We start from the raw sequence: 24,574 nt of genomic DNA on the forward strand, positions 1-24,574 counted from the left end.
TACGGACAGACAAGAAAGCGACATAATGGAGCTGTTGTAAAACGGTGGAAATACAAGATAAACGCAGACTGCATACACTGCTGTTGAATGGGTTGGGTAAGTGGACCAGAATATGAAAGTTATAAAATGCACACGTTTTAGGGAGCTGAATTGATGCAAACCATGTTACTGAAATACACAGTCTGAGCTAGCAACTTGTAGTATGAGTACGAATGTAGAATTTCAAAGGGCGAAAGCCGCTTTGATGTGTGTAACTCGCCTGTAAGACCGGCGCTATCTTCATAGCTACTGTGCGCTCCCTCATCAACCTGTTACTCCCGCGTAAAATGTGCGGACAGGCGCACGCCCAGTGCCCAAATGAATCCTCACGCATACTCGTCCCCTCTCAATAACGGACAGGCAAAGCCCTAATCTGACAGGCCTAATGTTGACGTGTGAGATTACTTCGCCATTGTCACCTCTGACGTAATTACCGTACCCAAAGAGCTGATCTGCAACACAAAACAGTTTGCATTGCGCTGCCCTACAGTCTGTGCGCCCCGTAATGAACTTCGCGTGAGACAAAGCTCAGCCATTGAGTCAGAACAGGCAACAACTGATTTCGTGATTTTGACTCGAAATGTGATATGGCTGACAGCAGTATAACTTGGCGCTACTGATTTAGCTTACAGGTTAAGCAGCACTTGCGAACAAGCTTAGTTCCGTTACTGTACCACACATTTGGTGTGAAGCATGAAGGACCCTCAAATTAAAAAAAAATAAAAATTACGTGCGTGCACACACACACACACACACACAGACACTAAATGGTGTCCAGTGTCATAATGTCATTCTATGTCTATCGGTACAAACTTACGTCTAAATTATGACAGTGGACTCAAATTAAATGCCCCAATGCTACTTCCAGATCTTACATTCATATAGGATACTGACAAAAAACAACACTTCATAGGAACTATGCAATTAAGTAGCTATAGGGGTAAGAATGAAAATAGTTTACCAGAGATAAAAGGTTGCTTTATGGAAATAGTATCACATATCATGATAAATACCTAAATACTGATGTAAGTTACCGCTATGGTACTGATTACAATGCAGATGAACTGTGTAGAAATACAATAAAATATAAAAATTATCGTGCCGATTCGGTAATGAACCGCTACGCAAAAGCTATTCCAAAGACTCTGATATGGCGACAACTGATATGACGTCAATCATTCCTTATATAATCATACATTTTGGGTAAAGCTTGTTCACAAATTAACCGTTTAACATTTTCAGGTTGATTATCATAATTTAATATAATTTTTTGTTAATATCTGCTGTCATCCCATTTTAACCCTGATTTTCATGGGTTTACACGGACTGTCGAGCATAGAGGAAAGCACTTTTTAGTGTACTTCCCTTGCGACAAGTGGCGACAGAAGTCACACCCTCTCTGACTTCAAAATTTCAGGTAGCAGAATCCGCGATGATGACAGGAAATGTAAAAAAAAAAAAAAAAAAAATGGAAGGTGCCAGTGACAGGTAATTTAAAAAACACAAGATGGTGGAACTAACTCAGATGTGCTAAAGAGAAATTAAAAAAAATGCAAAACAATAAAAAACAATGATGGAACTATCCCACAGGCACTAGTGGGCTTTACTTCACCATGTTCAAAAGTATCCGAAAGATATAGAGTTCTTGACCCATTTTCAAACATACGTAACACAACTTAACTTGGCATAATTCGGCAAAATTTTCAGAAGCATTCAAATATTCTGATGCTTGTGCCATTTTCAAAAACGCCCACATGAACTCAATCTGCGCCATGTTCAAAAGTATTCAAAATGCATCAAAAACACTCAAAGATTTTAACAATTTCTGGGTAACTTGGCACTACTGATTTAATTTACAAGTCAATCAGCACTTGTCAACAACCTTAGTTCCATTAGTGTATCACACATTTGATGAAAAGCATAACTGATCCTCAAAGTAAGTGCGCTGACACACACACACACACACACACACACACACACACACACACACACACACACAGACACACACAAAAGCGTGAAGTGTCCCGATTTCATGTCTGTTCGTCCAAAATGGCATGTACATGACTGTGGACTTTCAAATTAAATACCAAATGCTACTTAAATTTATTAATTGTTCTACAACATTACGAAATACAAGTGGCAGTTTAAAGATTATATTTAGGTCTAAATGATGTTATACTCCTAAACAAGTCTGACTGAGCCTGTATCAATACAAAACACATGTTGGCTAAAATGAAATGCTATGCAGGCAGATTCACTTACAAATAGTCACTCGGAATTACTGTTCTAAAACAGACAGCAACTAGAAGAATGCCAATAATGTGTAATCTACACTTTAGGCCTAATACAGGAGTTTGAACTCTCAAATTAAGTTGAAATATTTATCAAAATACAATCTGTAGCATTACAAAACACATTTGGCTTCAAAATACAAGTAGCCAGCTGATAGTTCATTTCAAGGCCTAAGAAAGGTTATGTAACACAAATCTAACCAAGCCTTTAATTTTACAAAACACTAGTTGGAAAAAAATAATATACTAAGTAGGCACGCACGCAGTCGAATAAGCAGTCTCAGTTAAGGTTTTACAATTTTCAGCTACGGGGAGAGTGCCATTCGTGTGTAACTTGCACTAAACTCCTGTTACGTCACTGTGAACTCTCAAATTAAAGGCCACAATGATATTACATCTCTAAATTCTCCGTAATATTTATAAAAATACTTAAAGCTATAGGTATTTTGCTTTCAGGGTAATTTGAAGTAATGCTGTTTATTGTACAAAGATGGAACTATGAGCATCTACTGTTCTAGAGGTTCTTCAGTAATGCTTAACCTACGCAAGCACCATTGTAGGGCGTCAGAGGATAAATGCATCATATCCTCCACAAGAAAAATGCATTCTAAGACAGAAAAATGAAGAAGCCAAATAATACGGAGTTATGTAAATTGAATATTGGCAGCAAATTGATGTTCATGCAGGTAACGACACAAACTGTGAAGATGTACAATTTGGCAGCCATTGGATGAATGCTTGGTGCTGCAGTGCAATTTCACCGTATTGCTGGCAATGACAGCAAAAGGAAACATGTCAATATCAGCGCATAAAGCCTTTGCGAATTTCATTCTTTGTACACAGCTGGTCATTAACTATGTCTACCAGACAGGCGCGCGAACATTCTACGCGTACGTCAAGATTTGAGAAAGGACGTGCAGTTAGGCTTAAAAAACCGGTTAAGTAATCGGCAAATCTCTCAGCTTTTGAATATGAGCGATGCCTCTATTCGATGATGCAGGCAGGAATGAATGAGCGATGAAATGATAATTAAATCAAGATCCTAAGCTGCCGACAGGCGTTGATACATATCAACGGGGACAGCTGAAAAAACGTGCCCTAACCGGGACTCGCACTCGGGATCTCCTGCTTACATGGCAGACGCTCTATCTATCTCATCCACCGAGGGCACAGAGGATACTGCGACTGCAGGGTTTTATCCCTTGCACGCTCCTCGTGAGACCCACATTCCCAACTGAATGTCCACACACTACATTCGTAGTTCGAAGAACAGATACCATCTTCTTACAGTTAAGGCTACACACGCATTGCCCGAACTCTTACGGGACTCGGTAAGAGTAAGGACGTTTTTCGTCACGGCGAGATCTATTTACGAAATTTCAGTCACGAATTTTCTCTCACGAATGCGAAAATATTTTGCTGAGCCCAACCTACATAGGTAGCAATGACCATCAAAATAAAATAAGAGAACTCAGAGCTCGAACAGAAAGGTTTAGGTGTTCGCTTTTCCCGCGCGCTGTTCGGGAGTGGAATGGTAGAGAGATAGTATGATTGTGGTTCGATGAACCCTCTGCCAAGCACTTAAATGTGAATTGCAGAGTAATCATGTAGATATAGATGTAGATGTAGATGTAGATGTAGAAGATAGTCTGCCGCGAGTAATGAGTGTAATGGGCAGGGACACTACGAATGTAGTGTGTGGACATTAAGTTGGGAATGTGGGTCACACGGGGAGAGTGCAAGGGATAAATCCCTGCAGTCGCACTATCCACTGTGCCCTCGGTGGCTCAGATGGATAGAGACACTGTCATCTAAGCGAGAGATCCTGGGTTCGAGTCCCGGTCGGGATACACATTTTCAACTGTCCCCGTTGATGTATATCAAAGCCTGTTGGCAGCTTAGGGTGTTGATTCTAGAGAGCTGCGCGGTCACCGGTGGTATCTGTTCTTTCTGACATGTCTGAAAGAACAGATACCGTCTTCATATATGAACGAGCAATGGCAACACACAGCACCAAGAACGTCGACCTAGAGAAGCGAGAGAACGTGAAGACCTACCAATAGTCACAAAGGCACTCAGAGCCCAGGGTTCATTATTACCATCGATCTGTCGTGCAATTGGTGCTTCAGAGACCACAAGGACAATTAATACTCGTCTCAAAGGGGACTGAGCTCACAGCGCCGATTGCGTTAACTACCGTGACCTCCTTACGCCAACAAGACCGTTTGCAATGGTGTGCGACACGTTTGGCCTGCAATATAATTATCTGGTGTTGTCCCGCTTTGAAGTGACCCCGATGACATGCGGTGTTCTTTAGACGCCCCGAACAGATGAGGGACACCAACCTGAGTGTCGCGCGCCATACGGCCCGACAACCAGGGGTCATGGTCGGGGGTGCCATTTCGTATCATAGCAGGATCCCTCCGGTTACCATCCGCGGCACCCCTACAGCATAGCAGTAAGTTGGCGATATTATATGCCTCCTTCTGTTGTCCTTCGTGGCAAGCCGTCCTGGCCTTGCATTTCAGCCAGATACTTCCAGCCTGCGCTCAGCGCCACTGCTTGTCTCCGTGCTTGCAAAACCGTACCTTGGCCTGCATGGTCACCAGATGTATTTCCAACTGAGAACGTTTGGGACATTATGGGCAGGCCCCTTAAACCAGTTCGGGGTTTTGAGGATTTAGCACCTGAGTTGAATAGAAAGTGGCACAAAATCCCTCAGGAGGACATAACAACAACTCTTTCAATTAATGTCAAGGCAAAAGCTCCCTGCATAAAGACCAGGGTTGTACCGATGCGCTATTGACTTGCTAAATTTGTTAAGCTCTTCTCTTGACTAAACCATCCAACTTTTCTGAAACTGTAACCATTTATTTATCGGAACATGTACAGTCGTGGACAAAACGAGCGAGACCCCTCGCCTTTTCGTTATGCTGATCCGCACGGCTTTAAAGTCTGCTACACAGCATAACAGGCAAGGCGACGAAGTGCTACCAACATACTATGCACAGGCGGGAAATTGACAAACTATCTCAACTTTTTTAGGCTGTTTTCAATAATTTGTAAGACTATATTAATGCTGATTAGTGTGTTAAATAAAACACGTAAATATAAGACAGAACTGAAAGAAGAAACGCTAATTGGTATGAACTGTACCAATAAAAATGAATTTCAACTTATCGAGATATCATAGTTGTTTTAGTAAGACAAAGAACCCCGGATCGTTACGAATTAGCAAAATATTATCCGCTTTCGGCCGCGAAACGGTCTGTGTCAACGTTCAGACCAGTCATACTGGATTACCGTTGCTGACCTACCATGAAAGTGTGCAAATTCAACAATGCGTGAAGATTCATAACGAAATTCCGTTAAAAATCATTCAGTGCCACACGTAAGTCAGTTCCATTATTGACAGAAGCGGAAAAAGTAGGCAGTAACATGTATGAAATTCTACAAGAGTGTCATATTGACATGCACAGGGCCACAGTACAGAATAAAGGTAGCGATAAAACGTATTGGGGCGCGAGAATTTCTTAAAATTGCTTTACTGATATTCTACCTGCCTCCATCGAGATTAGAACCGAAAACAAACCAGACCTTCCTTTCACTACGTTAGCAGACAACCCAGGCAGCCCTCTATTATTACCCCAGACATGAATAAGCCGGCAATTTCGCAATGAAAATGGCAAAATGATCTGCAGTTTCTCTTGCATAGAGCTTTCTGGACTCAAAAACATGAATTTTCTTCCTTTATGTAACCGCTTATGTGCAACCATTCGGGATGTTTATCGAAATAGCAAAATACTGTTATTAGAGAGTAAATTTAGTAGGATATTTCTGCACCACCCCAGGAAACAAACGGCTACACAGCTGCCAAACGTATTCTACACTGTTTCGAATTCTCCACTAGACTCGCCACGGCCGGAAAACGTTCATTAGCCTAAGTGTTTCTTAAGCTAGCTAGCAATGGGAATGTTCGCACTTCTAAAACGCGATAGCATTAATACTGGGATGTGAATTACCACGTGTATAGGCAAATGGATTCTATTTGCATTCCTGTAAACGTTATTTGGATCGAAAGCGTAGCTACGATTAATATGCTGATGTATCGACTACAACTAGCACATTTCGAATAAAGAGTAGGGGGTGTTATTTATGCGGCCCTCATCTTCAGTAGCTGTCGTAGCTGTTTTCGTTGTTAGGATTTCGTCACCTAAACCGGTAAAAACGGAACCCTACAAGTCTCACTTTCTTGACCGTCTATCGGTCTACCCAACCTTTAAAACCCGTTTACCTCCAGAACGGGCAGGCATAATAAGCGGAAATGTTTCGCACTTCTTGCGGTAACCGGTCCCCTGGTGGTGTAAAAAAGTGAGCTTCTATGTCAACGCAATCTAAAGATACGGCCGTTTATGAAAAGAAAATTTACGTGAAAGGTCAAAAAATGGCTCCAAGAACTATGCGACCAAACTGCTTACGTCATCAGCCCCTAGACCTAGAACTACTTAAACCAATCTAACTTAACACACATCCACGCCCGGGGAAGGATTCGAACTGACGGCGCAAACAGCCGTGCGATCCGCGATATGACGCCGTTGAAAGCACCGCGCCGGAAAGCTGTTAATATCATCTGATGTTGCTAACAAGTTATTTACTTCTGGTGAATGATTTTCTGCGCAGTTCATTTAAGATAGAATAACTAAAATATATTTGATGTTACGGAAGACGAAGGACGCCTAATTCATTTCCCTCTCTTTACTTATGATGTTACATTCGCAATCTGAGCATACGTATTATCCATAACCGCACTTTAGCGCCACACAGATACGTGAATGAAACACATTGGCGTGCAGTTTTAGACATAAAAATTGACCGCCGGCCGCCTGCCACAGAGACTAAGTCCGAGTCTATTCACTTCACGTAGCCAATAAATCTGACCGGCCATCTGCACAATCTGGCAACACTGTAAGATGCGGGAGCGTTAGGAGGAAGTGTTGTCTACTTCCGAGATGTTCTCGGATTGTGTGAGCCCGTGCTAGCCGGCACGTTAGCTCAGCGTGTTCGGTCAGAGAGCCGGTTGGCCCCTGTAATAAAAAAACTGAGTGGAAGCATCAACCACCGAACTTGAACAGGATGTCCTGCGACGTCCGCAACGACCAAACGCAGCGATCAATAATGAACAATAAGAAAAAAAAGAAAAGAAAAAATGGTAATCGTCATGCATTCTAAGCTTATGGTCGCCTGTTCGTGTCCAACTATTTTTTTTTTTACCACATTTCGGTCTAAAGTTGTGATTCTGATCGAAGATAATTCGCTTAACATTCTACCCACCAACAACGACAAGTATTCCAGAAACAATTCCGCAGGACAGCTCGTGGCTGCGCCGCGATCATAACAGCTTACGCTCGAGCGTTTCCTTGCGCAGTAGCGCCTACCGGCCACCGGCCAGACGCCACCCGCCGCCTGAAATCCGGCGCCGCCCATGTGAACGCGGCGCGACGCTGTCAGTGTATGTATCAACTGTCATTTTCGAATTTGAAGTTCTAGTTATCATCTTGCAGTTAAGCACTGGATTTTGCATACTTGAAAATCATGAACTACAGTTAAGCATTGTAAAATTGAGTCCAAGTGGAAAAAGGTGTAACACCTGAAACACAACGTTTACTTTTGGTATAACAGAGGGGTGTATGCAGAGGAGGCAGCTAGAAAGATTTGAACTGTGTTTGGAGCGAGTGCTTTTGGTAAAAATACGCCAGAAGAAGATATTTTTGTTTCAACAAAGATCGTTCTGGCATGAATGATTTTCCACATTCAGGAAGTCTCGACTACTGATATATGTGATAGATTACCATTTAACCATCATGCGACATTTGCATTCAACAGGGAAAGTTCAGAAGTCTGGTGTAGGAGTACTGCATGCTCTAATTCGAAACAACAAAAATCAACGGAGTGACTATTATTGAACGTCATCAGGTCACTCATCGAGCATTCCTTTCGGTCGGAGTGTAAGAAAATCGAGCAACAAAACTACATCACCTGTGCTACTGCACGATAACGCACTCTGTTGATTTGAGAAACAAAACAATCCAGGAGATTGATAGAAAAGTCGTCTGTCAGGCACTTGTATTGATAGGGAAGTCCTCTCTCAAGCACTTGTCCCTCTCGTCATATATTTGTAAAATTTTACCTTTCCCGCTCTTGATCGATCAACCGTCAAGGCAATTCATTTCTAGACGGAAATACTCTTAAAACTACTCTGGTTTAATGACATCGTTAGAACCAGTAGGTTTCTACAGGCGTATAATTTGTAAACAACTTTAGCATTGTCAGATCGTTTTGTATATCGTGAAAGAAAATTCTGCTGCTGATTAATTTCTCTTTGATAATTACTGTTGCGTTTAGTAAACTAATGGAAAATGCAATTAAAATATTCACTGTACTAATACAAATTAAATTCAGCTTACTACAGAAACATCACGACGGCAGTCTATCTTAATAAAGCATTAACTGTCTGTGAGACGATTGAACCTATTTTAACACTAATTAGTAGGATATTACCAACTTTTGACTTCGAAAAGATCTGTATTTATTTCATTTCCTGTACCATTCGTAAGTATTATGAAAATGTGACGTTTCATAGATAAAATTATGTATTCACAACAACAAAAAATATGTCGGCAGAAAACAAAAGTGGCATTATGAATTTGGCAGTACCGTAAGGTTTTCGCTCTGACACTAATAGTTACTGAAAGTAGCAAGACGAATTTTGCTCGAGCGTTGTCTTACGATTCCTTTATTGAGTTTTTATCAGCCTGCTTGTAGCTGTGCTACAAAAGAATTAAAAATCTGGCTTTCAGCGAGTCGCCAAAGGCGAACGAAAGCAGCTTGCATCTGTTAGCTAAGCATGTTACCTGGGAACTGGTTTTTTCCTAAAGTGGGAAGACGTACTTTTGTGGTTGAATTGTTGGCAAATGTCAGTCAGACGTGTGCCGTTGGTCTAAGCGTTTCGGTGTGTTGAATTTGTACCAAAGATTTTTCTACAGGTTTTTTCTGCGCAAATAGAGAGTTGAAGTATCCCATTAGTATTTTCACGTCAGCTCCCTGCTTTTTGCGTTTCCGATAGCACCTACGATAAGAATCTGGTGTCATATTATGTTTCAGAACCCTAAACTGTTTTTTTTACCTCATACTAAAACAAAAGTTATGATATGAGAAGAGGAAATGACTTATATGCTTCTCAGGAACTTAAGTTTTTCGTGTTTATTTTCCCACTTCATACTAAAACAAGGGCGTTAATATGAGAAGAGGAAATGAAATATACGCTTCCAAGACATAATATTTCCTTGTGTGCTACTACTGCATACATGAAAGCCCTGCAGTTAATTTTTGTATGTTGGATAAATTTTGATATCACGTCACATTCCTTTGTGAGAAGGTTCCTATTTTCTTGGGATTCAAATAGAGTGGACATTTCATCACTGGTTAATATTCTGATGACTAATGACATGATACCTGTTGCAATTGCTCCATGGCACCTGTGAGTAGAGTCTCACGTTGGTTACTATAAGAACACGCAGGCAGTGATATCCGCTCACTGCGGTCAGAGCCAAGGTGATTTCTTTCTGTTTATGGCGAAGCGTCTGCTGCAGTGTCCACGCTCAGCCAACATAAACAAATTGCGGCGGCATTGGGCACTGCTGATCGCTGCGCTTGTCGCGAGCCTCGACAACAAGAGCGCACTGTCTCTGCTAACGATACTATGGAGTTAATACATCTTACTTAACGTAATATGCAGGACGTGGGTTGGGTGAAAATTCAGTTAGTAACTTCCCATCGCATTAAAATACTTTACAGTCATATTTGATGAATTATTTATTGTTGGTTGTCTCTCTAATGTTAATAGTATTGATTCAGATTGTGCATGAACACAAAAACACACACACACACAGTCATTGATTCTAGTGAGGCTGACAACTACTGTGTGATGAACAACACATGCACCAGTCAGTTCCTCAGTTGGCGTCGAGTGGATGGGATATTTCAATTACCTTGCATTGCAAGAATTGTAAGGAGGAGCCTGAAAGTAAATGGACTTGTATGCTAAAGAGCTGCGACAAAGCAAAGCTTGACCGATTATCAGATAATTGTCCACATGGGTTTTGTGGACGAGTATACTTTAAGTAGCCGCGCGGGATTAGCCGAGCGGTCTAGGGCGCTGCAGTCATGGGCTGTGTGGCTGATCCCGGCGGAGGTTCGAGTCCTCCCTCGGGCATGAGTTTGTGTGTTTGTCCTTAGGATAATTTAGGTTAAGTAGTGTGTAAGCTTAGGTACTATGCTCATTCAGAGCCCCAGTAAAAAATATACACTCATCAATGCACGTGTCCGCACCAACATCGAAAATAAGAAAAACACCGAAAATGTCGAAAAATTCTGGTTCAAAATGGTTCAAATGGCTCTGAGCACTATGCGACTTAACTTCTGAGGTCATCAGTCGCCTAGAACTTAGAACTAATTAAACCTAACTAACCTAAGGACATCACACACATCCATGCCAGAGGCAGGATTCGAACCTGCGACCGTAGCGGTCGCTGGGTACCAGACTGTAGCGCTTAGAACCGCATGGGAAAAATTCTGGAACACACTCGAAAATACTATGAGCAAAATTCACCAGGATGACGTGAAAATACTAATGGGATACTTCAACTCTCTATTTGCGCAGAAAAAACCTGTAGAAAAATCTTTGGTACAAATTCAACACACCGAAACGCTTAGACCAACGGCACACGTCTGACTGACATTTGCCAACAATTCAACCACAAAAGGATGTCTTCCCGCTTTAGGAAAAAACCAGTTCATGCTTAGCTAACAGGTGCAAGCTGCTTTCGTTCGCCTTTCGAGACTCGCAGAAAGCCAGATTTTTAATTCTTTTGTAGCCCAGCTACATGCAGGCTGATAAAAACAATAAGGGAATCGTAAGACAACACTCGAGCAAAATTCGTCTTGCTACTTTCAGTAACTCTTAGTGTCAGAGCGAAAACCTTACGGTTCTGCCAAATTCATAATGCCACTTTTGTTTTCTGCCGACATATTTTTTGTTGTTGTGAATACATAATTTTATCTATGAAACGTCACATTTTCATAATACTTACGAATGGTACAGGAAATGAAATAAATACAGATCTTTTCGAAGTCAAAAGTCGGTAATATCCTACTAATTCGTGTTAAAATAGGCTCAATCGTCTCACAGACACTTAATGCTTTATTAAGATAGACTGCAGTCGTGATGTTTCTGTAGTAAGCTGAATTTAATTTGTATTAGTACAGTGAATATTTTAATTGCATTTTCCATTAGTTTACTAAACGCAACAGTAATTATCAAAGAGAAATTAATCAGCAGCAGAATTTTCTTTCACGATATACAAAACGATCTGACAATGCTAAAGTTGTTTACAAATTCTACGCCTGTAGAAACCTACTGGTTCTAACGATGTTATTAAACCAGAGTAGTTTTAAGAGTATTTCCGTCTAGAAATGAATTGCCTTGACGGTTGATCGATCAAGAGCGGGAAAGGTAAAATTTTACAAATATATGACGAGAGGGACAAGTGCTTGAGAGAGGACTTCCCTATCAATACAAGTGCCTGAGAGACGACTTTCCTATCTATCTCCTGGATAGTTTTGTTTCTCAAATCAACAGAGTGAGTTATCAAGCAGTAGCGCAGGTGATGTAGTTTTGTTGCTCGATTTTCTTACACTGCGAAAGAAAGGTGTCTCAGTTGTTGGCAACAAATTCCAGCTGTGTTGCACACACCCTGGGGGCAGAATTGGTAGCCCAAAACACACTTTTGGAATTATCAGATGTAAAATATCATGTTCACGTTACTCTTTCCTCGAGTTTACGTCTTTTGGTGGGGCTCAGCCTTTATTTCTTCTTAGGAAGTCAACAATAAAGGCAACAAAATACGTCACCACTAACAGTACTGCATAGGAATGCTCGATGAGTGACCTGATGACGTTCAATAATAGTCACTCCATTGATTTTTGTTGTTTCGAATTAGAGCATGCAGTACTCCTACACTAGACTTCTGAACTTTGCCTGTTGAATGCAAATGTCGCATGATGGTTAAATGGTAATCTATCACATATATCAGTAGTCGAGACTTCCTTGATGTGGAAAATCATTCATGCCAGAACGATCTTTGTTGAAACACGAATATCATTTTCCGGCGTATTTTTACCAAAAGCACTCGCTCCAAACACAGTTCAAATCTTTCTAGCTGCCTCCTCTGCATTCACCCCTCTGTTATACCAAAAGTAAACGTTGTGTTTGAGGTGTTACACCTTTTTCCACTTGCGACTCAATTTTACAATGCTTAACTGTAGTTCGTGATTTTCAAGTATGCAAAATCCAGTGCTTAACTGCAAGATGATAACGAGAACTTCAAATTCGAAAATGACAGTTGATACATACACTGACAACGCCGCGCGCGTTCACATGGGCGGCGCCGGATTTCAAGCGGCGGGTGGCGTCTGGCCGGTGGCCGGTAGCCGCTGCAGCGCGAGGAAACGCTCGAGCGTAAGCTGTTATGATCGCGGCGCAGCCATGACCTGTCCTGCGGAATTGTTTCTGGAATACTTGTCGTTGTTGGTGGGTAGAATGTTAAGCGAATTATCTTCGATGCTCAATCAGAATCATAACTTTGGACCGAAATGTGGTAAAAAAAAAAATAGTTGGACATGGACAGGCGACCATAAGCTTAGAATGCCTGACGATTACCATTTTTTCTTTCTTTTTTTTCTTATTGTTCATTATTGATCGTTGTGTTTGGTCGTTGCGGACGTCGCAGGACATCCTGTTCATGTTCGGTGGTTGATCCTTCCACTCAGTTTTTTTATTACAGAAGCCAACCGGCTCTCTGACCGAACACGCTGAGCTACCGTGCCGGCTAGCACTAGACCACGGGCTCACACAATCCGAGAACATCTCGGAAGTAGACAACACTTCCTCCTAACGCTTCCGCATCTTACAGTGTTGGCAGATTGTGCAGTGCAGTGAATAGACTCGGACTTAGTCTCTGTGGCAGGCGGCCGGCGGTCAGTTTTTATGTCTAAAACTGTACGCCAATGTGTTTCATTCACATATCTGTGTGGCGCTTAAGTGTTGTTATGGATAATACGTATGCTCAGATTGCGAATGTAACATCATAAGTAAAGAGAGGGAAATGAATTAGGCGTCCTTCGTCTTCCGTAACATCAAATATATTTTAGTTATTCTATTTTAAATGAACTGCGCAGAAAATCATTCACCAGAAGTAAATAACTTGTTAGCAATATCAGATGATATTAACAGCTTGCCGGCGCGGGTTAGCCGCGCTTTCAACGGCGTCATATCGCGGATCGCACGGTGCGTGCGCCGGCGGTGTTTTTATGTCTAAGGCTGTACACTTGAGATATTTCGTTTCCCATGAAATGGTGGCAGACGATGCTGTGGCGTCTTCGAATGACGAGCTTCGTCAGTGCAAGATATCTCAGCACAGCTGAGCGAACGTTTTCTTCCTGCTGCTAGGCTAGTGGACAATGGCAATACTGTAGAATACTTTTGACAACTATGTGACCATCGATTTATCTTCGTGGGTGGTTCATAATTATGTTAGTAAAATCACTCGATATTTTTATGTCCTTTAAATTACATTTGCTTCATGATTCGTATTGAAGACGTAGGAAACGTATGTTATTTGGTCTAGGAAGCACGTTCCAACATAAATTGATGCTTACATTGACATTTATGTTGCGAATTAGTCGTCTTATTCATCACATGGATAACGAGGATGCTCCGTTTTGCAACAGTTGTTTCATAGCTAACAAGGGAACCTCCCCATCGCACCCTCCTCAGATTTAGTTATAAGTTGGCGCAGTGGATAGGCCTTGAAAAACTGAACACAGATCAATCGAGAAAACAGGAAGAAGTTGTGTGGAACTATGAAAAAAAAATAAGCAAAATATACAAACTGAGTAGTCCATCCGCAGGGATAGTGTGAGTTCGGGAGGGCCGTGGTCGCGTGTTTAGCGTGAGCAGCTACGGAGTGAAAGGTCCTTGGTTCAAGTCTTCCCTCGAGTGAGTCGTTTCATTTTTAATTTTCAGACAATCATCACCACACGTACTGTTTATCAACAAATGTAGGAAATAATCATACAAATGTTCGACAATCGTTCGATCCCTTAAGGAACTTTCCGATGCGTTACAGTTCGTAAAATATTCATTGACATTGTTACTGAAGTCGCGAGCTCTATTTGCTGGATTCATATTGCCCACGGAATGCATCTCACGTATTTAATGCACTCTCTTCCAAAGTAGCGAACAGTCAACTGCCAGCCAGGGAGCCTCGTTAGCAGGAATAATCTCTCTTCCGTGCGCTGTAGTCGACTGACGTCATGTGTTTCGATGTTTGTTTCGGTGTAGCGTCATCATACTACGGCGCAGTTACCTCGCATCGGACGGACAGATAATAATTGTCTGAAAAGAAAAAATTCAAATTTTTCACTCGAGGGAAGACTTGAACGAAGGACCTCTCGTTGCGCAGCTGCTCACGCTAACCACGGGATCACGGCGCTCCTGAGCTTCCTCTGTCCTTGTTGTTGCGTATCTTGCGCATGGACTACTCAGTTTGTATATTTTGCTTATTTTTTTCATACAACTCCTACCAGTTTTCTCGATTGATCTGTGTTCAGTTTTTCAAGGCCTATCCACTGTGCCAACTTATAACTAAATCTGAGGGGGGTGCGATGGGGATGTTCCCTTGTTAGTGGTATTGTGTGTTGGTGGCGTTGCCAGTTTACATACTGTGCATGTAACACACAATAAATGTGTTGGATGCCTCCTGTGATCAATTTATTTGAAAAACGTTTGTTGTCATCGTAATTTGTGTAACTGGCTCTCCGACTTCCAATTTGACAATTTGTGGAAAAATTGTTTACCTTACTTGTCTTAGTTTCAAATATTGTCTGACAGAAGACGTAGGCATGAAGGAGTCAGTAAAAGCAATTATTCGCTATTATAGCAAACCTTTGAATCCACTGGACACTTGAATTCTCTATATTGATTCTGAGAGTTTTGTTATTTCTCTTGTTATTTACTGTCTCAATGTCATCCGCGAGAATAAAATTAAAGGCAGTTGGATTAGGTTCCTGATCTATAAACTATGATTTAATATTCTGCGCTGCTAAATAAATTTTGAAGGTTATATTCTTTACGTAAAACAGAGTAGCGGTTTCAGTCCTAGGATTGACGATATACTTCAGAAAAACAATTACAGAATAGTGGCATATCGATTATGGCTCCTCACCATCAACAATAGTTGTTACCCATAGTTTCGTATTTGCTATTTTACCGTCGTTACCCTTTAGAGACCAACCTGATCTTTCCACAATGCCATTTTTGACTTGCTTCTTAATATGTCCTATAACTACAGATTTGTTGAAAATATTAACTGTTAAATACGCTATTCCACAAATTAAAAACTTCCAGTTATTCTTCATATCTTGAAACTTACTACCGTTGACTTTCACTGAAGAAAAGATACATGATAATAAAATGAAATCAAAGATTAGAATGTCAAAGCATAGTGTGAATGGTTAAAATGAAATGAACTAAAAATCATCTTCTTGTCTAAAACACGTTACTCTTCCAGAGAGCTTCGGCATCTCTCAAAATTTTTTACACCTCTGATGTTTAGCCACATGTGGACAAATAGTGGGTCTCATGATGCAGCACTGTTTAACCGTCACAAAATAAAGCCTCAAAAATCAGTAAATAGAACTATTCTTCTACTGTTGCTCCGAATCGCATATACCAACCGCCCTCTGCTCCGACAACGACTCAAAGTCTACTGGGTATTTGATTTTTCTCTGCTTGCTCGGGCCTCCTTACCTCTCCTTCTAGCCCAACCTTTGTTCTCCAATTACGCCTTCATCGGCGAGCTTCTCCTCAATATTTTTCATTTGTGCTGAATTGTTTTGTACCCTTCTTGCATATACACGTGTGTCATGTATTTTTTACAGACTGCATGAATATATAAGGTGTGTATTTCTTCTCTTGTCAAATTAAATATTACATATCTTGCTGTGAATTAATTTGTTTGTCCACATTCCACTTACTGCGTTTCCTTGAAATTACATAAAATATACGTCTGTAAATAAAGAAAAAACTTGAAACAGCTGTTGCAGCTGATTGGTGAAGGGCTGAAAAAAAAAACACCTCCGCTGATGCTGCTTAGTATCGCGTATAGCCTCCTTCGGCTTCCACAACAGCTCGAAGTCTGTTGGGCATTGAGCCCACAACTCGAGCCACATAACTAGGAGATTCAAGTAACTCATTCCAAGCGTCATGAATCACATCAGAAAGCTGTAGGTGAGTCGACGGTGACTGCCCCTTTTCTCGTATTACTCTGACCATTTCTGCCCTAATATTCTCAATGGGATTCATGTCAGCTCCTTTACGTGGCCATTCCATTACAGTAATATTACTATGGTCGTCGAACCACCTCTTAACCACACGTGCCATATGAATAGGCAAGCGATCTTGTTGGAACATGATCTGATCATCGCCAAATCTTGCTGTCACAGAAGGCTACATCACGTTCTCCAGAATTGATATGTAATTGCGCGCATCGAATCTTCCTTCCACTTCCCACAGGAGCCCACACCCTTCGGCCGATATCCATGCCCATGCCGTTACCGACTCCCTGTCATTCCTTCGGCAACTGTAATATATTTTCGATTATACCTAGCACCTTCAGGCCGGTAAACAAGTACTTTTCCGGTTGATGCCATAGAGAAAACTTTTTCGCCCGTGAAAATCTCTCGCCTCCAAAACTGGAGAGGTTTGTCGACATTTTCAGCAGCAAAAGCAAGGCGAGCTTCTCTGTGGGAAACAGTCAATGTCACTTTCACAGCAGCGCTTCTTGCCCTCAGTCCACCTTCCCTTAGACGACGAGTGACGGTCTTACTACTAACATTGAGACCCAAAGTCTGCTGAATTTGTAATGCGTTGACAAATGGGTGGTTCTCACTGAAACGGCGTATCTGCTGATCCTGAGCTGCTGTTGTTTTGCGGCGACGGCCATGAGGCCTCCCATTCAGGTTACCACTCTCTTCCTTTCGTCTGATCCACCTGGCTACCGTCGACTTGGGAAGACCCATAGTTCTTGCTATATAGCCATTTGAAGATCCCTCTGCATGGAGTGCTATTATAGCGCCCTTGTCTTCCTCAGCCAGATGGGCCATTTAGCGTTGACTGAATGATTCGTCGCGGTTAATATCTGCTGCGGAAACAGCGCTTGTAGGAAACAGATTGCCTCCTCCACGACGGCAGCCACAACGCAGTTGCCAAGTATGTGTAACACGGAAATCGATGGCATAAACGAGAGGTCGCAAGCCCGTACCCGTGTCATTACATAGTGGAGCAACTTAGAATCTGTAATTTTTCTCAGAAGGGACTGGTCCACTCTTGTCATGTCTTATCTTGATAAATATTACATGAAATGAAATGTTTACGTTTTGCATATGCGGCAGGCCTAAAGCAAGAAACATTTCTGAAATATATGAGGCAACCTGAAGAACACTTCGTGAATTTTAGCTGTAGAAGGTTGCCTTATAAGAAGGAAAACGTGTTTATCCTCGCTCGCCGTGTTTCCAAGTGGCGCAGTTTACTCTGGGGCATACATAATTCTCGCCGGGCGTAAGAAGCGACTCGACTAACGAGGAGAACTCGCCAGGTGTCTTAGGCTGATTGTCCGGAAACTTTGCTCAGTGAAGGAGAGGACAAAATAAGCGAACATGTGTTTCGACTTATCTGCAGACACTCGACCGTTTCCGAGAAAACGACGGTCAAAGTTATCAACGCACTATAGTGTAGATACCTTCTGCAGCCGAGAACGCAATTGAAGCGGTGGCTCAGTGGCTATCGTCGTTCCTTCTTAACTTTGATTCCCGTGTTCGAGACCATATTGGGTTTTTTATTACTATTTTTTCCTGCCTCTCTATCAGAATTATCTACGAATGTTTTTTTCTAATTTATGTTGAAATAATGTTGCCATTATTCGCCAATTAACTTTATGTGTAATAAATTAATTAAAAAAACAATAAACGAATGAGACAAGCTGATCTAAAATCATCTGGTCTGCCTCATGTATCGTTATATCCAAATGGTTTATAAATGTTAATCTACATTCAGATCCGATTATGGCACCTTTAGTGTGTTGAAACCGGTTATCCAGCAAACAGTATTTAAGCGATCTTGGCTTCTGAATTATTTCTACAACAGAGTGATCGCCCCACTACGCACTATGTGTTCCCTTTTTAACTTATTTCTTTACACAGTAAATTAACTGACGAATAACGACAACAGTGTTTCAACATAAATTGAAATAAACATTCGTAGATAATTCAGAGAGTGAGGGGGGGGGGGGAGGGGGAGGAAAAACCGGGTTTCGAACTCGCAGCGCAAAGTTCCGAAGTCGCTATGGTAGCCGCAGAGCCACCGCTTCAGTTGAATCCTTACCCGCTAAGAGGTATCTACACTATAGCAACAGCGCATTGATAACTTTGACCGTCGTTTTCTCAGAAGCGGTAGAGTGTAAGCAGATAAGCCAAGACACGTGTTCGCTTATTTTGTACCCTCTTTCACTGAGCGAAGTTTCAGCAAGATCGGGGTATGACGCTTGGCGTGTCCCCTCGTAAGTGGCATGCGTTGGGATTCAGTAGACAGAATGCGTCCACTTTCCTCGACTACTCATTGACATGTTTGGAAACTTTATTTCTTGTAGTGACACTTTGCATTATGAGGGCTGATTTTCCTGATAACGATCTACTAATGGACTTTGCTCCTAATTTACGTTACTGTATAGTATACCTACTGCAACTTCTTAAACCGGAAATGTTTATTTATTTGGATACTCCGCTTCTTAGTTGCTACATTTCGCTATAATATTTTCCTTTGTTTCAAAACGGCAAGTTAAGATGACAACTGCAACTTGGTAACATCAGTAACAATTTAATACTTTGAAACAGTTATAAGTGGTGTAGGAGGTGTGTACTCTGTTGAATGAGGAATACATTAAACACGAAAGCTGCGTCCAATAACAATAATTAAATTTCGGTTATATGACAAAACACAAGTCGAAGCACTGTCAGTTCATCTCAGTACCCAGTAAAACTCAAACTGGAACGATCGAAAACATACTTTTGTGGGGAAGGCAAACAAATGACTGCGTTTTATTGGCCGCACACTAAGAATACGCAACAGGCCAACTGAAAACACTGGCTACACTACGTTTGTCCGTCTACTGCTATAATATCCTTGACAGACGTGATTGACTGCGCACGCAAAAAACGTCCAAGGAACGGTAGCACGATTTGTGATGTCACGAAATAGGGGAGAGAGGGTCCCAGATTTGATAATCGATTTGGGGTAACATTCATGAAAACAAAAGCGTTTTTCGTTGCTGCGAGATCTTTTCACGAAATTTCAATCACCAACATCTGTTCTGAATGCCAATCCTCGAGAACTTACACAGGAAGAAACCATAGTAGTAATGTAATTCAAGGCTCGCAAGAAAAGATTTAAGTGGTCCTTTTTCCCGCACACTGTTAATGACTGAGACGGTAGAGAAATAGTCCGAACCTTCTGCCAGGCACGTAAGTCTGGATTGCAAAGAAATCTTGTTGATGTAGTCATGTAGATGTAACAACGAAATTATGTTGTAATTGCGACATGTGACTTTCATTTGATTTGAATATCGAAGTTGTTTGCTATTTATTTACTTTTTGTTCATTAGTTTCAGCCATATACGAACACCTAGGCGCGTTAAATTGATATTGAAATAAAGTGTGATGCATGGACCAATAATAATAAATTCTTACCTACTTGTTATGGTACTGCAGTATCTGCCAGCGTCTTCAGAAGTGGATATCGCATATCCTAGGGTGTTTATAAATGGATATTGCAGACGACTTCGAACAAAGTTTGAATGTAGCTTCGTAAAAGTTCCGTGATCAAACGATCTGAGTTGCTGGCGAATACAGTTTATCATTATACATGAGGTGAATAGGGTTCCGCCGGGTGCTGTGGTCGAGCGGTTCCAGGTGCTTCAGTCACGAATCGCACGGCTACTTCAGTCGCAGGTTGGAATCCTACCTCGGGCATAGATGTCTGTTATGTCCTTAGGCTAGCTAGGTTTAAGTAGTTCTAGGTCTAGGGGCTGATGACATAAGCAGTTTGGTCGCATAGTTCCTGAGGCCATTTTTTGACCTTTCGCGTAAATTTTCTTTTCATAAACGGCCGTATCTTTAGATTGCGTTGACATAGAAGCTCACTTTTTTACACCACCAAGGGACCGGTTACCGCAAGAAGTGCGATACATTTCCGCTTATTATGTCTACCCGTTCTGGCGGTAAACAGGTTTTAAAGGTTGGGAAGACCGATAGACGGTCAAGATAGTGAGACTAGTAGGGTTCCGTTTTTACCGGTTTAGGTGACGAAATCCTAACAACGAAAACAGCTACGACAGCTACTGAAGATGAGGGCCGCATAAATAACACCCCATACTCTTTATTCGAAATGTGCTAGTTGTAGTCGATACATCAGCATATTAATCGTAGCTACGCTTTCGATCCAAATAACGTTTACAGGAATGCAAATAGAATCCATTTGCCTATACACGTGGTAATTCACATCCCAGTATTAATGCTACCGCGTTTTAGAAGTGCGAACATTCCCATTGCTAGCTAGCTTAAGAAACACTTAGGCTAATGAACGTTTTCCGGCCGTGGCGAGTCTAGTGGAGAATTCGAAACAGTGTAGAATACGTTTGGCAGCTGTGTAGCCGTTTGTTTCCTGGGGTGGTGCAGAAATATCCTACTAAATTTACTCTCTAATAACAGTATTTTGCTATTTCGATAAACATCTCGAATGGTTGCACATAAGCGGTGACATAAAGGAAGAAAATTCATGTTTTTGAGTCCAGAAAGCTCTATGCAAGAGAAACTGCAGATCATTTTGCCATTTTCATTGCGAAATTGCCGGCTTATTCATGTCTGGGGTAATAATAGAGGGCTGCCTGGGTTGTCTGCTATCGTAGTGAAAGGACGGTCTGGTTTGTTTTCGGTTCTAATCTCGATGGAGGCAGGTAGAATATCAGTAAAGCAATTTTAAGAAATTCTCGCGCCCCCAATACGTTTTATCGCTACCTTTATTCTGTACTGTGGCCCTGTGCATGTCAATATGACACTCTTGTAGAATTTCATACATGTTACTGCCTACTTTTTCCGCTTCTGTCAATAATGGAACTGACTTACGTGTGGCACTGAATGATTTTCAACTGAATTTCGTTATGAATCTTCACGCATTGTTAAATTTGCACACTTTCATGGTAGGTCAGCAACGGTAATCCAGTATGACTGGTCTGAACGTTGACACAGACCGTTTCGCGGCCGAAAGCGGATAATATTTTGCTAGTTCGTAACGATCCAGGGTTCTTTGTCTTACTAAAACAGTTATGTTATCTCGATAAGTTGAAATTCATTTTTATTGGTACAGTTCATACCAATTAGCGTTTCTTCTTTCATTCCGTCTTATATTTACGTGTTGTATTTAACACACTAATCAGCATTAATATAGTCTTACAAATTATTGAAAACAGCCTAAAAAAGTTGAGATAGTTTGTCAATTTCACGCCTGTGCATAGTATGTTGGTAGCACTTCGTCGCCTTGCCGGTTATGCTGCGTAGCAGACTTTAAAGCCGTGCGGATCAGCATAACGAAAAGGCGAGGGGTCTCGCTCGTTTTGTCCACGACTGTACATCATATCTATCAACATCCGTCCCATTTGGATAATTACTTAGTGGTGCCTCCTTTTTTGTTTCTTGAATTGTAAAAAGAAAATAATTTAACTCTACATATTTTGTTAGGAGATCTATAATGCTGTAGTAGTTCTAGCTAGCTGACTTATATCATGTACCTACAAATATATTGCTGTGTTTTTATACACTTGCATTCTTTTCATGTGCTTTCCACGTGTTATGATTTATATGCCACATTTAAAAATATGACTGCATAGCAGCTGTAGAGGGTCTCGGCAGTGTGGGATGTTTATGGTATGCTATGAGCTACAAAATTGCCCATGTCCTATGTTTTTGTTATCTAGCATTATTTTATGTTTGTTTATGACTTTCTGTATGAGATGTTTTAAATTCAGTAGATGTCCTGCTCATGGCGAACTGGAACATTCACCCTTGTTCTTTGTATGCTGAGGTACGTTCTTTATACCAGATACAAAATTTCTTTCGGTCATGCCAGTATACTTAGAATTACTACACGTCAATACAGATAATCGTCAGCTGTTTTATTTATTTTCCATTCTGTCATTATTCTCAATTTCTATTGTACTATGCTATTTTTCTTGAAGGGTACATTTATTTTATGTTTTTGGAATATGTTACTAATCTTATGCATGTACATGTATAACTAAACAATTTTCTTTATGATATATTAACTATTTTATGCTACGCTATGATTTACTAGGCTAATATTTACGCAAACTATGGCTCTTCTTTCAGCATTCTGCAATTTCCGAATTACTTTTTATGTCACAATACAATGTCGGAGTTTTTGTTTGGACTGTGGTTTAGTTTCCCTGCTGTTGAGGCTTGTTTGAACCTTACGGATTGCGTGCACCTTTTCATTTGCACTTACGTGAATTTGACACACACACATGTCTACAACGAACTGTAAGAAAGAAAGAATAGGAACAATTGGTTAAGGATCCTCGGAGACTAGGCTCACCTGCTTAGTCGCAAATAGCTTTCTCCCTCCGCTTACAATGAACACGATCCTCCTGGTGCCTGAGAGTTGATTGTTAAGTATATATGTTGAGTGTAGGCGGCTGTATAGGCAGTGGGTGTAGTGTGGCATCATACTACCATTGCATGATTATGAAGAGAGGTTTAAAATGATGAAGTCTGTGTGAAATCTTATGGGACTTAACTGCTAAGGTCATCAGTCCTTAACCTAAATTATCCTAAGGACAAACACACACACACACCCATGCCCGAGGGAGGACTCGAAGCTCCGCCGGGACCAGCCGCAAAGTCCGTGTCTGCAGCGCCTTAGATCGCTCGGCTAATCCCGCGCAGCTATGAAAAGGGGTGAAAGACGGTGGTGTCAGCCAGTACAGCCACGTGGCCTACTGGTATTAAATATGGCCGAGTGGCTCACCCATCTTAAAGTTCTAATCCGAAGGACGTTTCACAATTTACAGAGTCACATGCCGCCACTCCGTGATTCACTCTGGAAAGGTTTGGAATCTAGTCCAAGAGAAAGTCACTAAGTCCATTTACTAGGATCTTCACGCTACCACCTCTACTCCCCATGCCGGTGAAATACTGTCAGGGAAATTTCTTCCACTATACGCGCCTGAACCAGACACCTGCAGTTGCGTGCCACCGCACAATTATGCTTTAGCAAGGCGAGTGCGTCTCAGCAGAAATCTGTTTCCTAGAACCATCTAGATATTTTCGAAAGATGGAACTCGTACTCTATTTCTCGGACATGCATCTGCTGAGATTAGATCACGTCTTAAGTGTATTTAAATAGTTTTGTCATTACCTTACGTTCTGCTGTAAGCTGTTTAATAAATTCCATAAAGTTAATTAATAATAAAACCCCCAAAGCTTAAGTACGACGGAGCCCCCGTACCTAAGACTGAGTAAACACTACTGGGAAGGATAAGAAGATATTCATTTATAAATAAGTATCTGTTGCCACGAAGACTTTTTGCATCATCACATGGACGGTCTGTTGTTCGATGCACGGATTTTTTAATCCCTATCTTCTGCTAGAACCACAAAAATTTTAATTTCCGAGCAACCTGTTTCTGTACTTTACAGTTATGTAAAAGAAATGTATTTGTTGACAGAACCTAGGCCGTGTAACATCCTGTCAGCTAAAATGTGCTGTGATGTCTGTGCCCAAATAACAACAGTCTCCTTTAATTCTCAGATACACTCTACTGGGTGTACTATAAATTTCAATAAATTTGTTGGGATGAATAAATACCAGCGCCAAATAAGTAACGAGTGGTAATGGCGACGTACATACAACTCTATACACATCAAAAGAATTAATGCTTACATTTATTTGCGTTGGTAATGTACGTCTAGTGCCACATACTGCCAAATGTGTAAATGTA

This window comes from Schistocerca nitens, chromosome 4 (assembly GCF_023898315.1).
Source record: "Schistocerca nitens isolate TAMUIC-IGC-003100 chromosome 4, iqSchNite1.1, whole genome shotgun sequence".
Lineage (NCBI taxonomy): Eukaryota > Metazoa > Arthropoda > Insecta > Orthoptera > Acrididae > Schistocerca > Schistocerca nitens.